Raw genomic sequence first — 13,493 nt, 5'->3', positions numbered from 1 at the left:
AGGCATCTTTCCTGGTCTGATGCTGCTGATGCTAGCGTCACACACAAAGCAGGCGGTTGCCTAGATCAGAAGATTAACAGAGGTGGCAAGATCATCACTGTCAGTGGGAGAGACCAGATGGGTTTCAAAAAACGGGTGACTCCAGAATACTAGCTTCATCAAGTGATACCCTCACCACATGCCTGGAAATGGAGTGGATTCCTCAGCCACAAGCGACCATGGCCCCACTAGCTGTGAGGGAGAAATGAGTGCTGTGAGTGTGCAATGTATCTGACCTGCTCTTGGCATCTACTCCAGGACCAAACAATTCACTTCCTAAAACTGCCCGTTTCTCTCCACAGACCAAAATGAAGCTCAAGTGACTAACTTAGGACTTTGTGAGCTGGAGAGGACCTCACTTTGCAGCCAGTAGATGCACGTTCAGTTGCATTTTAGCACTCATGTGTTTTCTCACAAAGAAAATGAGAACTAGATGCTATCTTTGGCTTGGTCTTGCCCTGAAATGAAGCTTCCAGGAGGAGATACGCTTCCCTTTCCTTTGGAACAATATAAATCTTTGTACTTTTCCCACTCACTTCACATGACAAATTCAGAAGGGTGCAATAGTTGTAGGGATGTGTTTCCATGTGTGATATGTTGCTTTTATAGCAAGCAGGCAGTTCACAAGTTCAGTGATTTCTCCCTAGAGAGAGCTGTCTCCCTTGCCCACGACGCAAGGGAGCACCAACCTTGCTACCCCCTCCTATGTGCAGAGCATGTCAGCGGTAGTGCTCATTCAGAGCATCCCCCATACACACCCAAACTAGCCTCTCCTTCACCTGAGGCACCAATATCTGGCCAACGAGTTGGGTGGGTGTGGAAGAAAGCCCCAGCGTGAAGATGTCACTGCTGCTGTGGTGATTTTCATCAATAGACTGGGCCCACTGAATTCATTGGCACATCTAGGTATGCTCCTCTTCTTCTGATCTATGGTAGTGCACTCCCTTCCTCATATCCGCACATTTCCTGTCCCACGGGGTTATCCTCACGCAAAAGGTCATGTAGACCTGGGGTGCCCAAAGAAAAAGTCAAAGAAGTCCGGTGTTCCCCAGGAAGAAGTTACTCTTGAGGGTGGAAGATGCAGATGTTTAGCAATGCTTAGTGATTTAAAGGTTCCTATCTCTGCAGCTCACGTAATTTGTCGATGTTTACCTTTAACAAGGCATTGCCAAAGGCTTCCAATCCCACTTACCCCAGTTCTGAGTTCCAGCATGTTTTAAATGAAGCCCAAAACTTGGGCAGGATGTGTAGGGGACCAAATGGTTGCGTATTATATCTCTGTCATACCAGGGAGATTACTGAAAAAGCACTGAAATCCCTGTCTCTCTTACTCGCACTAATAACATAAACTCGGGTCCGTGACTAGGTAAAAAATGTTTGTAGTAAAATTTTTTTAGGGCCCAATTTTGGAAAGAGCAGATAACAGGAGCTTCAGATGCTGAGCTCTACTAGTGTCTGGCCTCCTCATGGAGGTGCCTAACTGGATCTTTGCAAAATCTATCCATTTAATCAGATTCTAGAAGGAAACTATTAAATGGGTTTTGAAAAATCTAGCCCAGTAATTAATTACTCTTGGGAGTGTCTGTTTGGTGATGGTATTTCAAAGACCTCTACAGTAAATTGGAAGATAACAAGAAAAATGATAGCCCTTTAATTTTTGATCTAATCAAACAGCTTTTATTTACACGATCTACTAGTTAGTTCCACCATATTGAAGCTGACAGACTGTCCAAGTTACTTTAGTCCCTAATTACTGAAATGAAGCAAGCAGCTCCGTCGAATGAGGTATATTTTTTCCTGTCACCATAAAAGAGACCTCCCTCCTGGTGATTTAATCAGACCCATGTCCTTTCTGTAAATAACATTTAATCATCTTAGCCAACCTCATTTTTATAATGGCCCCTTTCACTGGAGCTCGGAAAGATATTAATCCATGATCACACGCACAAAAAAAGGATTGTTTCTTGGGATCAGGAGATACTTGCATTCTTTTGATGGTTTGTTTGCTAGGAATTATTTTCAAGATCAGATTAAACAAGTGCACCGTGGAAAAACTTGTGCATTTTTTTCCAGAGCTCCTCCTGATTCCCATCCAGCAGTTGTTCTGATGAGCTTTTGCCTCCTGGCAAGGATTCGTGATGGCACGTCGCTAACTTGGTAACTTACACTGGGCTGTGGTTTCTCATGGCACTCTTATTAAACTAATAAGGTTTTAAAAAAATCATCAGGAAATTTAGGAACTCTTCTCAACTCTTGTGTTACTCAGCAAAAACTTCAGTTGCAAGCTTTCCCCAAATACACAGTTTTTCCTCAGCACTGGGGAACCTTCTGAGCATCCCCAGCCCCATCCAGCACCTGGTAGAAAGCAGAAGTGCGGGATGGCTTCACATGCTACATGCAGTAGTGAGGAGAAGTACAAATATAGTTGGCTTTTTAAGATCTTGATCAATTCATAGAAAATCTTACTATTATAAAAAAAAAAGAAAAAACAATTAATGTACTTCTGCAGCTCTAAAATGTACCGTGGGTGAAACTGTATTTAAATAATAAGAATTTCCTCTCGAAATACTATGATTAGGTTTTGGTCATTCGCCCAGAATGAGATTGTTATAACATTAGCCACATGGTACAGCGCTGTCTGGTTTCACCCACAGGGAGAAGAACAAACCTTGCTGTAACATAGCTACTCCAATAAAATACATTTTTCTTTATTCACTAATGTGAAACAGGGTGCTATAGTGAAAAAACAAAATGAAAAGGCGTGAAGATCAGGGTGGGCATAGAAGAGCTCTAAAGCTGTTTTAAAAGATTAGGAGGGACATGAAACAGAAACATTCCAGAAATTCATGGAAACACTAACAATAAGCTCTGGAGACCAAAGGGGTGAATTCGACGTCTCAATGTTAGAAGAGCAGTTCAAAGATCAGGGAGCCCCATGCGAGATTTTTCCTTGAAAGAGGGTTTGTCTACATCTCCACTTCCACATTTTACCAGGAAATCCAGAGATGCCACTTCCAGAGAAGAGACAGACTAAAAGATGACTTAGATGAAAAGTATACGTCAGGTAAGTGTGAAATGCTCAGAAAGAAAACAAATGTCACGCTGGGAGATTTTCTCTAAAATAAAGAAATATTTGGCATCCAGCACCTCAGAGGACCGTTACCAGAAGACCTGGAATGTGGCTGCAGAAAAGAGGCCTAAACCCTGCAGGGAATCACTGGCATCCCTCCCCACCATCCACCCACCAAATTTCCCTTTCTGGAAAATCAGGTCACTGATCCAGAGTAAAAGCTTAAAGGAGAAATGGGAAGAGCCAAGTTATCAACTTTATGTATATTCAGAGCTTGAAACAATTTCCCTTTGACCTTTTTAAAGCACGTATCCCAGCTCACATTTGGCTGCCTTTCACAGATCAATATGACTAGGGGAACAAGTTTCAGGTCTGCTTGACATCAGCACTGGTTTTACCACCCACTTCAGGAGCTGCAAAGCCAACCCTCGCTCTGGAGCTCCAAAATACCAACTCTGCAGGTCTGTCCCATCGAGTGGATGGGCTACTAAACTCCTTAAGTATGCGCTGGGACAACCCCAGCTATTCAAAAGCACATCTTTTACTCTAGTTGCCTATAGCAAACTGGAAATAGAGCAGGAGGCTGTAAAATACATTGTCTTCCCTGGTACTTTGGGGTCTCAGAGTGTTTTTTTAGGACTCTTATTCTGTTTCCAAACTCCACGGTGGGGCATGAATAAGCATTATATTCCTAAATCTTCTGTTAACTGACTATCAGAGAAGCCAAGGGAGGTTCTTAAGAAAGCCAAGAGCTGGTGGAAGAGGCAAGGCTGAGGTGCAAACTCCATGACTCTTAGGTCTTCCTTTAAATTACTACGATAGACTTGAACTCAAAGGAAATGTCTTTGCTTAGCCACTTCAAACACTCCTGAACAGGGAAATGAACTCCACTGAAAACCCTGAATTTTCTCACTTCAGTGATAGAGTATATACCTCTAAAGAGGGCTGTGCAGACAAACCAGGTAGCTCCCTGCTTTGTGCAGCTGTAACGGACAGGAGCTGCAATTCCCACATTCAGGCTTGGATTTTGGAGATACTATAACATTAGCATTGGCTAACAGTCAAAGTAACCGAACAAAGAGAAGAAAGAGGCCCTTGTATCTTCCACATACAGCCTCCTGGGGGAACTTTGTGGTTCAACATGCTCAGTTTGCAAATGAAGACAAAAATTCTTCTCCCAGTTCCTTTGCAAGTACAGTCTTATATCTATATACAGTGCTGCCTGGCATAAAAAATGCCAGGCAGCTCAAAAATGACAATGAAAAGGATGAAGCATGAGTAAGTAAATGCCTTCTGCACTGAGAAGAATAGAAGAAAATGTTTGACTTAATGGCAGTAATTCCTTTCGCAAAATAGTCCTGAATCTTCTTTGCTGCTGCCATAGCCTTAAGATCATGCAGGAATGTAGAGTTACTCTCATGATATTTCATTACAGCAGTATTAGAGTTTGTGGTTCTCATATATTCACCCATACAAACACGGGCACGGCTCATGCAAACGCTCTGCCTCTCCAGAAACTGTCCCCACATAACTTTGCTGATTATACCCCTCATGATAAGATCTACAAAACTTCCAAAACTTGTGCTGACATAGGAATAATCTGGAAATATCCCCTTGGAGGAGCCTATTGATTGCTGCTGTGGAGGGATTATATGAGGAATCTGTCTTAATTACCAGAAACTATCTTCTTGGAATGGCCAGCAATGTAGCAAAAATGCTACACGAGGAGATCCATTACTCTCAGGGAAAGGTCAATCCAATAGGATGTATGTTTGCATTCAGGTCAAGTGATGGCTAGTCCATCACCACGCTCTGTTCTCACTGCCCTGTCAGCTCCATAATGGCTTCACCTCTCCTCCGTACCTCTCACCTCCCTCTCCCCAGTGCCAGACCAATAAGGCGAATTAGGGCAGCTGGAGGTAACGGGGCACGGCTGTATTATCACAGATGATAAACAGTGTCAAAGGCAATTGCAGGAGCTGCAGAGAGAGGAGGAACCTCTGAAATCTGGCCTTTTCTTTCCACGCTGTGGAAGGCCCATAAGGCCCATAAGGAGAGCAGAGAAGAGGAGGTAGAGGAAGGAAACCATCTCTGTTGCCTCTTCCTCCAAGAAGAACTTTCTCCCCTTAGAGCATTTCTCAGCCCTGTTGGAAACCCAAGTCTGAAAAAGTGCCACGGAGCAAGGCAGGAAGACTCAGGTGGAAGAGACCTCGCCACAGGGGGAGCATGACATAGGGTTCAGAAAGGAGCTGGGTGCTCATAGATGCAAAGACATATCGCAAATGGTCATAATTAACTCTGACAGCATCTAATTAAACAATATTAATGTCTGGCAAAGGAGTCTGCTAGAGGCTAGCTGCTCTAGTCTCAGGTGCTAAGGCAGGGCTTGCTCAATGCCCCTGCTCAATGTCCAGTGGCAATGTGGAAAATTCAGTCGCCACCCAGGATCCTACAGAGCATGTGCAAAATCAGATTTCTGGATACTCGTAAATTGCCTGGGTTTGGGTGGCTTTTTGCATAGGAGCAGAAAAAGACACATGTCTCGCTGCAGTATTATGCCTTGGTCGATCTCACACCTGTGGGTGCTTTGGAGCCACCTCTAGAGAGATGCAAAATGTGTTTACCCTGAGAGCAATGTCATATGGAAATAAGAATAATTTTGATTTAATTTTCATGTTTCTCCCCCAAGCTGACACTTCAGGGAGCAGAGCAAAAGCCAGGCTAGAGTAAGTGAAGCTTGCTAACCATTGCACTTCTGTAAAGCCCCCGTTGGGTTTCCCCTTGGCATGGACACCAACCACGATATCTCTCCCTTCTTTTACTCCCATTCCCCACCTATTTCACAAAAAGACTCCATTTGGAATTTCAGCCAAAAGAAGTTTGCAAAATTGGATTTTCCCACCTCCGCCTACCGACTCTTCCCATCGCAGTTCTCAAGAACTTTTTGGAAACCAGCACAGAAACTTTCTAGGTAACCAGTATGGGTGTGCTCCAGCAGTCTTAATGATGGCCTCATTTGGAATTGCTTTATTAATATTTATTAAGTGATCACTAGCTGCAGGTACATTCTTTATTAACTTATTTATAAAGCATGCTATAAAACAAATTAAAAATACATTCTTTAACAGATCACACCATAACAAGGTGCGGTAAAGCAAATGACAAAATGTAAATGGCAGTTGTACCTGGTTTGAAAACACACCGGAGGCCAGGAACAGGGAAGAGAGAGAGAAGAGGGAGCCGTTCCTATCATGACTGAGAACTATTGCCTTTTGGTGGAGCAGAGGATTCAATAAAATGGGAGCAGAGGATTCAATAAAATGGGATAAATGGGTTTAAAGGGATAAATGCAGAGCACTGGCCTGTTTCAGCCTGTGGCTATGGATGAGCAGAAGGGAAAGTGGTCACCAAAAAAATATTTCCAAGCATAGTGCAAAAGGGCTCCTTGGGCTACTTGCAGGTGGTAGTGGATCCCTCAGGATCTCCTTCAGGTGCATCTGCACCTGATGCTTTCCAGTGTCCCATTCTTCCCTCTGCCTCTGTGCTCTCTTCCTCCTCCTCTCCCCCTTTTTCCCTCACTCTCACTTTTCTGTACCTTGTCCTTCATCTTTATGGCTTGTCAATGATATTTTCTCACCCCTGTCCAGTGGGAAAGAAATGGTCTGGCAAGGACTAAGTCCAACAACACACCCCAGCAAGGGCTTTTGCCCTGCCACACCGCGTGCGTCTCTCTCTATATATTTATCTTCCCTCTCTTGCCTAACACAGCCCTGTTATTGAGGGTGCCAGGCAAGGTCTTGACTCCATCTTCAGTGCCTCCAGCCAATTTCATCAAGCTTCATAAAAGGGTTATAGAAAGATTATGCCTACCTGTGTTTACCTTTCAGAAAATGACTCCTAACTAGGCAAGTGTAACCCAAACCCAGCCACAAAAACAGTGGGCACGTGCCAGTTTTCTTCTTAACTGCCTTTTCTCTCACTCTGGAGCATGGAAATGTCAAATTTTTAACAGTAGGAGAATCCAGCCATCTGTCAGACAGGTTTGTCCATCTGAGCCAGCTGCCCTGGTTCCCATCAAAACAATGGCCGGAGATCAGGACATCCAAGGGCCGGCTCCCAGGTGCCTGGGGAGGCAAATCCTGCCCGCGACAAGCTCCCAGGTCAGGCCCTCCACTCCCATGGGTCCGTGCTCTTGCAAGAGAAGCGCTTCCTTTTTAGGTTTGGCCAAATATTTGTGAGCAACGTTAATTTGTGTGTGTTTGGACCACAGCTCTGGTTCCCAAGGTTTGCACAGCCAAAAAGAGGTTGGAGAAGGGCCACGCATCCTACCTAGCCCTTCAGAGCAACCACATTTCCAGCTCTGAGGACTTCTTGTATGATGGAAAATGGAGGCAGGATATATTTGCTGAGAAATTAAAAAAAAAACAAAACACACACACACACACACACACACACACACACACACACACACACACATTCATGGAAAAGCACAATTTGTTCCCAGGCAGAACCCAGAGCTGACCCGGCCAAGATGTTATTTGTCACCACAAATGTCTCCCGTTTTCACCCAGGATCCTAAGGACATTCCTTTTTTTTTTTTTAATCAGCCTTGATTCAGGACACCTCAGTCTCTTCATTTCCTCCTTGCAGGGTTATTAAAACCTCTCTCACACCCTTACACCCTTTTCCCCTTCCCTCTCCCCTCTCCTCCTGCTGCAAGCTAAAATGGCAAGACTAATTTCATTTCTTTTGCTTTAGTTTGTCTATCTGTGACAACCCTTTTTATGCATTTAATTCATTCTCAATTTCACATAATCAGGCGAAAGGTGTCCCCTAAGGTTAGGAGAGAGCTTGTCAAAAAGGCAGCGTAAATTCGCAGAGGTAATCACCAGTCTATCTCCTTTTCCCACTGCCCGTGGAACTATTAACTAATATCACTGTCTAATCTTTTTTGTACTTATTTATTTTGCAGCGAGAAACTACTGTTATAAACACCCCTACTGTCAAAACTTGTCATCCTCATTACCTCAAGGCGGGCTCCATCTCAGTTATTCTAATTTCATAGTTTCTCGAATTTACAGCCGCTGGAAATTGAGTACAAAATCCATTATCATTTGTATATTTTAATTATGCAAATGAGGCAGCTCAGCTGCTCTGGCCGGGACCTGCAGGGATGCCTAACTTCAGTCTGGGTGATTACAATTTATCCAGTCGAGTCACTTTAATTGTAACAAGCTAATTACATTGTTTCATTTGGCTTTAACAAAAGAAAAGGAGACGGAAGACGCTTAATGGCAGAGGCCCGGCATTAGGCGGCTCCTCGCGGGCGAGCGCGACGGCGCCGACGCGAGCCCCATCCCCGCACACCCGCCGAGGGGCCGGCGCGGGAACGCAGCGCCCGGGGGCTCCCGCGCCACCGCCACCGCCACCGCGTGTCGGAGCAGCCCGGGAAATTCGGGAAAAGGCGCTCGCCGGGCTCGTCCTTCACCGGCTCCGAGGGAGCCACTGCCAACCTCGGCGCTCGCAGCCTCGAGGGCTGGATTGATGCCTCCCGATGAAACAGGGCCAGAAATAGGAGTCGTAGGCGCTGCCGGGAGTGAGCCAGCTCGTGTCTTATTAACTCCCCTAGTACCTCTGGGGAGAGCCAGCGTGCAGATATTAAGGACCGACTTTGTCGGGGTAAATCCTGGCTCCACTTCCCGGGGATGGGAATAACCCTGTACTGCTGCTCCCGTGATCCCGATGGCCCCTGAGCACCTCTGGGAAAAAACAACGGGATTTCACAGAGACACCTCTGAGCCTCAGCAGAGGTCTCCAGCACTGGGAGGTGAAGTCCCTCGGTGTCAACTCTTACCTCCTTTGAAAGAAATATTATCTGCATTTATAGGCATTTCATTCAAGTACCAAAAAATAAATAAAAAATCTTACCACCCCCAGCAGCCCAGCTCAGCAATTACTTTCTCAGCCCCACAATAAATGCTCAGTACCTAAATTAAATACCCAGGAGAGGTGTAATACGGCTGCCCACACCTTCACGGAGGCTGTTAATAAATAATTACTTCTCTTGCACTGGCCGTCTGAGGATCTGAGGATCTCCAGACCTTTGGTAAGTACTAATGAACGAAGCCTCAGCGTGGGGGAGCATGTTCTCATCCACTCCTTATAAACGGGAGCAAAGGGGCGGAGAGGCAAAGCGGCCGTCAGCGGTTTCACGGGAAGTGCTGGGTTTAGGGTGCTGATTTAGGATCCCGACTGCCACCGTGGGCCCAGGCCACGGGCTCCAGCGACTGGATGCGGATGCCAAGCACAGGGAAAAAAGCAAAAGCAGCGGAAAGTTAGGCCTCTCTCCACCCTTGGAAAAACACCTCCCTCTTCAAAATCTCCGTCTGCCGGTTGTGGGTTTAACTGGCGAGGAGAATAATCACTCCTCGGCAGAGAGCAGATGAGAGACCCGCATAGATCTTCTCCTCCAGTTGCCATGGATGTGCATGATTATTGTTATTGTTATTTCCTTTGATACACGGCATTCAATTAATTTCCTCCGGCGCCCGTTGATGGGGCTCCAAGGAGTGGTCCAGGCGCGCTGCTTTTCCAGCCCTGAGCATCCCACGCGCCTGCAATTTGGGCCGTTTCAGTCGCTCGGAGCGGGGAGAAGAGAGGGAAAGGGGGCAGACCCTTCCCAAAGAAGCCGATGCCCTTGGCCACGCGTGCTGGCGCTGGGAGGCGAGCAGCCGGCACCCTGCTCACGCCATCCCCAGGTGACTGCGCGCAGGGTCCCCCTCCATAAAGCAGCAGCAACCACCATCCTGCGGCATTCCCTTGCCAGCCGCCAAACCGCGGCAGGGAGAGGAAATTGAGCCCATTAAACACGCGCGCAGATGCCTTTGTGCCGTTGCCCCGCTCAGGAGGGAAGCGAGGAGCTGCTATTAATTTTTTTCTTTTTTTCCTATTGCACCTTCACCAAATGCAGATGTTTAATCATTAAGAAGAGGAAAGGGGAGGAGGGGAAAACCGTGAGCACCTTCTGGTACCTGGGACAGCCAGTGCCTGCTGAGGGTGAGCAGACCCGACAGCATGAAGGATTAAATGCATATCTAAGGGCACAAGAAGAGGCATTACTGAGTCAGACCGAAAGCTTTGCCCCAATTCCCATCTCAAACAGTGGCCATAAGGAGATGCCAAGAGAAAAGTAAGAACAGAGCAAGCATATATACCCTTTTCCATCAGCTACTGCCCGGCTCCCCAGCGATCTTCAGGGACATCCTGTGCCAGATGTAGTTTCTCTGCCCTCCCTCGCATACCGTGCAAGTCTCCTCGTTTCTCAGTCCCCCGCTGAGCACACACGAAGCTTTAACACCAGCCTATAATGCAGCATATGGCTTTTCATGCATAGAAAGCAAGCAAACAGAAAGGCCTTATGCAAAACATATAAGTCTGGGAAACCGTGGGGTGGCTTCAAAGAAGTAGTAGTATATATAGTTTTTTAGCCTAGGTATTAAATGCACTTTCAATCCAAAGAGGGATGAGACCCTACCTGCCTTAAACCTGGGCTTTAACCCAGCCCACCCAAGCAAGTCTGTGTTCAGAATTTACTGTGATTTATGGAGAGGGACAGGCAAACAATTTTCACAAAGCTAAGCTCAACCCAGGCCAAGCTCAGGTAAAAAATAGATTTATTCCATGAAAGTCCTACTGCAACTAAAGGCTCAAAAGGGTGAAACATTTACTCTCAAACATGGCTTTAAAAATAACAGTGCTTCTGACAGCTTTCCACCCCCTCTCGCAAGCAAATAGAGCATCTTCATGCCATGCTAGGTCTAGCAGGGTGACACGTCCAACAGATGCCTGATGCCTCAGTGCGCAGAGTTATGCACAGTCTCAGAAACCAAATCGTGTCCAGTGTGATGAAGCACACTCTGTATGACTGAGTGCCTAGTGCCTGCACCCTGCTCTCCAGCATCCCAACTGAACATCGCCAGATCATTTTACTTAGACCTCCATCAGATGTTAACACAATAACCTCTCCTATGGGTTTTTAATGTTTGCTATTTCACATAGTACTACCATTGACATAGGCAGTACATTTTGCTATATAGCACTAATGGTATATGAGTAAAACGCCTGGAGAAATAAATAATAATAAGCTCTTTTATGGCTTCATATACTGGCAGATCTCAGATTAATTGAAATTATATGCCTTATGCCTGCTCATCCTCAGGACAGAGATTAAAATGGGAAATGATCATTTGCAGCTACATAGACGAGAGTGCGAGGTGGGATTTTTCTGACAGTCTAAGGTGTTTGGCACTACTTTGTTTAGCGTTGCAAGGCCTAAACCAAGTTCCATTCCTGAAGATGAGTGAGGCTGTTCAGAGCCTACCTCCCATTTGTTTTTCCCCAAGACAAGCCCATGTGCAGCTACCTGACTTTGGAAAGTGAAAATCGCTTGAGTTTTGTAATGTTCAACAGATGTGCTCCTAAATCCTTATAGAATTAAGTGATGTAAAGGCTGAAATCCTATTATGGGCTAATAGGAACCATCCTTCTAAATGAGCTAAAGTGTGGGTGATACAGGGATGTCCCAAAGTCGTGGGTCACCTTCAGCCCTTACCAGAAGGTCACTCGGTGCCACCACCGCCAGTGCGGTGGTCACTAAAAGGCCAGCGCCGTTTGCTAAACTGAGAAGTTCGAGTTGTAACAGCTCGTGGGAACCAGAGGAAATCTGAAATGAGAAGAGAAATGGGACAGATTTGGGTCCAACTGGAGAAGGAAGAATTTCGTTTAAGGTCTGATATCAAAATAGCACCATTGGGAGGCAACCAGTCCTATTGACACACTCATGCTGAATTCAAGTGATTGCTTCAGATGTAAGAAAGAATCAGGCCAATGTTTCTGGACAAAACTGCATTTTCCATTTTTTGAGGGGAATTAATTGTCTTCAGAAGATTTTTTTTCCATTTTTTGTTTTTTTTTATTTCCTGCCTTTTGTATTAAAAGAGTATATGAAGACCTAAAACAAAAACGGAGACTTTTTTTTCATTCAAAAGCAGAAAAAATGGAGATAGGATAATTTGGGTAAACCTAAGGCAATTTTTTATTCAATTTTTCGGCAGATAAGATGTCAACTCAGGTGTTATAATTTCATAAGTGCTGTGCATAGATTTAAAAAAGTGGAAACATTGAATATATCTCATGGCCTCGGCTCTTTTTTATTATTTTAGGTAGCAAGGGACACTGATTTTACCTAGGGACTGTAGCTATTGCTGCGTATAGTTTGTTAACAAAAAGGGTTCCCAGAGTTTTGGTTTCAGCTTTATAATGTCACAGTAACAGAATTTGAGATGTACTCCTTTGCATTTCATTTAGATTTTTCCAAGAGTTTCCATCCCCTGGAAAGAAAGAGAAACTTTGGGACAGTACTGCTATAGCTATAATGACCTCTATGGATATTTATTATGTTCATTTTATTCTGTAGCCTTACATTAATCTATACTCATAAAGTCTCAGCACTCTTCTCTCTAATATCCTCTCTATTAATTGCTATTCACATCAAAAATAAAATTGTTATCGTCCACAATTTAAATTCCGTCAACATACAAGAAAAAAAAAAGATTCTATCGCTGGACAGGGAAGCGCTGCAACCATGAAGAGAAATGTTTTATTCTGAGAAACATTCTTCTGGCTAATTTAGCTCATGTTGTAGACGAACCGAAGTACTGCAATAGCAACTCCACCTACCATGTGTTTTTGCACTGTGGTCATGCTAATGTGTTTGAATATCATTTGGCAGCCGATGTAAACGCAGCATCGCCCATGAATTCCAGCAGGCGCTCACATGAATGTAGTGCAGACAACAGGCATTTCACATAATTAAACAAGTAGGCAAACACAGACAAAAGAGCTGTAAGTTGTTGATAGTCAGCTTGTAAGGCCATATATCGTGGCTGGTGTTATGTTGCCATCAACAACAAAAATAAATAAATAAAATAACTTGGATTTTTTGCTAAAGGTTTGGAGGCGGGGAGAGGGAGAGAGAAATGTCAGGACTTCTTCACTGTTGCCACTCTTGAAAACAAGGGTACATCATCGATTACGAAATTGGCAGCCTTAGTCTTTCCTCCCAGCTCCATTTTTATACCGTGCCATGGGATCTCGACTCGAGGGACTCGTCCAGGATGGACTCGCAGGATTTACACACAGAGGTTACGGCTCAAGAGAGCACAGGGCTCCCCTACCAACGAACGACAGCGACGGCACCACTGCCCTCACCTCTGGCCTTTTGTCAATCCCATGGAAGAGGAAAGGATTGCGCAAGACAGTTCTTACCTAAATGAATGCAACTCCTGGGAAAGCAAAAAAAAAAAAAAAAAAGCCTGCCGAGTAG

This window comes from Struthio camelus, chromosome W, assembly GCF_040807025.1.
Source record: "Struthio camelus isolate bStrCam1 chromosome W, bStrCam1.hap1, whole genome shotgun sequence".
Classification (NCBI taxonomy): domain Eukaryota; kingdom Metazoa; phylum Chordata; class Aves; order Struthioniformes; family Struthionidae; genus Struthio; species Struthio camelus.
This window is presented reverse-complemented; position numbering follows the sequence as displayed.